The sequence below is a fragment of the Pseudophryne corroboree genome, chromosome 1 (assembly GCF_028390025.1).
Source record: "Pseudophryne corroboree isolate aPseCor3 chromosome 1, aPseCor3.hap2, whole genome shotgun sequence".
NCBI lineage: Eukaryota > Metazoa > Chordata > Amphibia > Anura > Myobatrachidae > Pseudophryne > Pseudophryne corroboree.
The window spans coordinates 1,076,384,842-1,076,389,509 of NC_086444.1; positions in this window are offsets into that span (position 1 = coordinate 1,076,384,842).

The window sequence follows — 4,668 nt, forward strand, 5'->3', positions numbered from 1 at the left end:
CTCTGATACAGGTACTTGCATTGTTTCCAGAGTTCCAACCTCTGATACAGTCAACTGCATTGTTTCCTGAGCCCCAGCCTCTGATGCAGTTACCTGCGTTGTTTCCTGAGCCCCAGCCTCTGATGCAGTTACCTGCATTGTTTCCTGAGCCCCAGCCTCTGATACAGTTACAGATGTAGCCACCTTTATCTTGAGTGGCCGCGGCGGTTGGCCCGTTCGACCATACGCAGCGTACTGTGGCGTAGCGAGGCGCGCCTAGCCACAGAGAGGCTATCTAATCGCACGGAGACAGACATTTGACGTTTGGCGTTACCTTTACGTGTAATACCTGCGATCAGCCACCAGATGTCGCTTTTTACAATCACCACTGCGCATGCGTGTGGTCTCCCGTAAAATACAATACTGACATACATAATAAGGACTACTTTACTAAGGCGTCTCATTACGCTGCATACAGCAAATACTGTACTCATTACGCTGCATTATTTAATACAGTACTGTACAGTATATACAGTACGACACCGACGCAAATACAGTAGTACAGCATACAGTATATGATCCATCTACAATACTTTATGAATACTGTATGTGAGCGTGCAAGTCCCGCAGACAAAACACAGTACTGTAAAACCAGTAGTGTACACTGTCGCAAATGGATGTGTGTTACAAGTTCACTATTGCCTCTCAAGATTAGGAATTTTCTACAGTGTTATCGTCCTAATCCCGTAGCCATTACAGCATAATCAAAACCAACGGATTTATACATTTGTCTGCGGCGAAGTGGTGAAGTGTTTCGCTTCCTATACTCAGAGTCCAGGGTTCGATTCCTTAAGTACTGTACGAATGCATGTTACTGTAGTTTTTTTCAGACACTTTATTATTTTTTTTATTCACATACTGCAAACCAGGGCATACAGTAGCTGCATGAGCGGTTCTATGCGATCGAGTCCGGTGTACCATAATCTGCAGGTTCTATGCAGGTTAAGGTACTATGCTCCGTACACAGTACACATACAATTCTGTAGCTGGGCAGACTGAATAGAAATGGCTACCACCTATGACTCCTTGCCCCACAGAGGCCCTAGGCTACGGAGCAAGTAATAGTCCAGATTGTACAGACTATGGGGCAATGCTGAATGAGCGTCACAATCCCCTAGCTAAAATACACAGTATGCATATTATGGTACACCGGACTCGATGACATACTGTAGCACACTGGCAAAATGGCCGCCGCCCCTGAACCCTTGTGCAGGTTATGGGGCTATGCTGAAGGAGCGTCACAATCCCCTAGCCAAAATACACAGGGGAGGGATAAGCTACTGTAGGATTGCATACAGTATTACGGTACACCGGACTCAATCGCATAGCACACTGTCAAAACGACCACTACCCATGAACCCCCACCTCCTGAACCCCCACCTCGTGGCAGGCAGCAGTTGGGTATGGAATGAGAAATGGCATAAGCTGTGCAGGCTACGGGGCGATGCTGAAGGAGCGTCACAATCCCCTAGCCAAAATACACAGAGATACTGTAAGCGAGGTCTATGCACATTACAGTACTGTACAGTACGTTACACCGGGCTCGGTCGCATAGCAAACTGACAAAACACAAGTTTTACAGTACATACAGTAAAGCAGGCCAAAGCTGCAGGAGAGTTTCTACTGTAAAGGTTCTATGCACCGTACGGTAATGTACACATACCTGTACAATTCTATAGCAGGGCAGACTCAATTGAAATGGCTACCGCCTGTGACTCCTACAGTAGCTCCTAGGAGGCACTCAGCTATGGAGCAAATAACAGCACAGATTTTGCAGGCTACGGGGCAATGCTGAAGGAGCGTCACAATCCCCTAGCTACAATACACAGGGGTGATAGAGATAATCGAGTGGCTGGAGGGGGGTCCCCTTGATTTAAGGGGCCCCCACTCCTCCAGGGTACTCCGGCCAGGTGTGACTAGTTGGGTATTTAATTCCATGGCCGCAGGGACCTGTATAAAAGTCTCCCCCGGCTGTGCATTATCTGTCCAGCTAGTGGAGCCCAGTGCTGATTCAAAAAATATGGGGAACCCCTACGCTTTTTTTGTCCCCCTTATTTTTTGCACCAGGACCAGGCGCAGAGCCCGGTGCTGGTTCTAAAAAGATGGGGGATCCCGTGTCCATTTTTTCCGTATTCCTTCCGGAATTCGACTGCAATTGCATATACAGTACTGTACCCCTTAATGTCACTGCTTACAGTATACAGTATTTAGACATGAGCTTGTGTACAGTATCTGTCATGAGGTGCTTTTTTCACTGACACTATAACTTTTTTCTATTGTGATATACTGTACTGTACAGAGGCGGCAAACTAGCCAAACGGGAATAATCAGCTTCTGCAGAATAAAATGAGATGCTACAGTACATGCCTATATTCTGTGAGTGACTGCGGCTCTATGAAATTAAATCAGAAAATTTAAATATGAAATGCATTACTAATGTGTGGCATTACTGTACTGTATGTGTATAAGGTGTACTACAATATTTTCTGGTGTAACATAAGGAAAGGGCACTACTGCATGGTCTAATGCAGTGGTTCTCAAACTTGGTCCTCAGGACCCCACACAGTGCATGTTTTGCAGGTAAACCAGCAAGTGCACAGATGTATTCATTACTAACTGACACATTTTAGAAGGTCCATACAGTAGGTGGAGCTAATTTTTTCACTTGTGATTCTGTGAGACCTGCAAAACCTGCACTGTGTGGGGTCCTGAGGACTGAGTTTGAGAACCTGTGGTCTAATGTAAATAAAGATGAATGTGGTGGGGTGTAATGTGAATAAGGGGCATTACTGTTAGGAGTAATGTGGTACTATGATATGATGTCATGAGAATAAGAGACACCACTGCATGATATAATGTGAATAAAGTTGCAGTACTGTGTTGTGTCATTTCATCTTCGGGTATTATTGTGTTACCATGCCCCTTCCCAGCAAGAACATACTGTACACTGTTTTGGGCTGGCACTAAATGTGCACATTGTTCTTATTTAGATTATAGGGGGTAGGAGCGCCAAAATGGGTGATGGTGCTGGGAAAGGGGTGCAGGGTTAGAGGCGGAACTACGTAGCATCTGTGCAAGAGGGCATCAGCCAAAATCTAGCCTAGGGCATCATGTTGGTCAGGTTTGGCTCTGATAATACTGTATACTGTACTCTTACTGTACTTTGCATTCAATACAGATACTGTTTGCACACAGGTTTTACATGAATCATTGGCAATGCTGCAGGAGTGTCTCATTAGGCAATCTAAAATATACCACGACTATGGGTGGGGATACAGTAGGGAAGTTCTGTCACCATAAGCTGTCTGCTGTGTATAGCATATTTCCATCTGAGATGCATTTGTGTGTTTGTAATAAGAAAAAAACATTTTACTGTACATTTAGTGGATACAGTATTTCTCCCCCATAATGACGTATCATACTGTACAGGTACCCTCATGTACTGTACCGTACCATACTGTAAAATTGAATATTTATTGGAAAAACATCAATATTAATGTAAAAATAAAGTATTACAACATCCGATTCCATGTACTGCACTGATCAAAATGTACAGTACTCTTATTCAGGACTTATAAAACTGAAAATAACTGTTCATACAGTACACATCAATAACATTACTACTGTATAATATTCTACATTAGTTTATGCAATAATCAGACAAAGGCAATTTTATCATTTTTTTTAATAATGCACCAATTTAAAATTTTAAACAGAAAATACAGAACTACATATTTGTGGCTTGACCATTTCTTTCAACTACAACAGGTAATACTTTATACAGGTGATTTATATAATTATTACAATGTTCAGGTGTGAGTACTTCTAGCCAAAATTTCTTTATCCCATCCACCAGTTGCTGTTTTGTTGTTGGCTTTGCAACACTCCTAACGTACCTCTTCAATTGAGCCCACACTAATTCGATTGGGTTCATGTCTGGTGATCTAATTAAAAAAAAAAAAAAAGCGTATAGAAAAAATTAATTACAGTACATTACAGTAAATAGAGAAAATTAAACATACAATATTGTACTGTTTATTAAACAAAATTTTTTTTTACAGTACTAGAGTGCTATCCAAAATTTTACTTGTACACTGTTGAAAGAATACTCACTCTGGTGGTGTGCGTTCCCAATTCATACCTTTCTCTTCCATAAATTTGGCTGAGGCGGAGTGTTTAGGATCATTGTCTTGGAATATCCTATGGTGAGTTGGGTAATATTTATTCACAAATGGCACCATACATTTCTCTACTATTGTTTCTTGGAAATATTTCTTATCCATGATTCCTACAGAAATCAAAAAATGTTGTTCATTAATAAGCAACTCCTTTTATTGTGCAGTTACACGTACTCTACAGTACAACATGTATTTTTACAGAACACAGGCACAGAATAAAGTATAGTACTGTACTGTACCTTCGAAAAATAATAGGGGACCAGCTCCTAATCGTGATATGCCTCCCCATACATGGATTTTCAATGGATGCTTTGGGCGTGGTTTTAAAGAGATATGGTTACGTTTCCTGAATGACATTCTGGAGAACCGCTCAAGGGCAACAGACGATTCATCTGTGAAAATGACATCATCAAATGTTTCACCACTCTCAATCCATCGCCGTGCCTGTTCC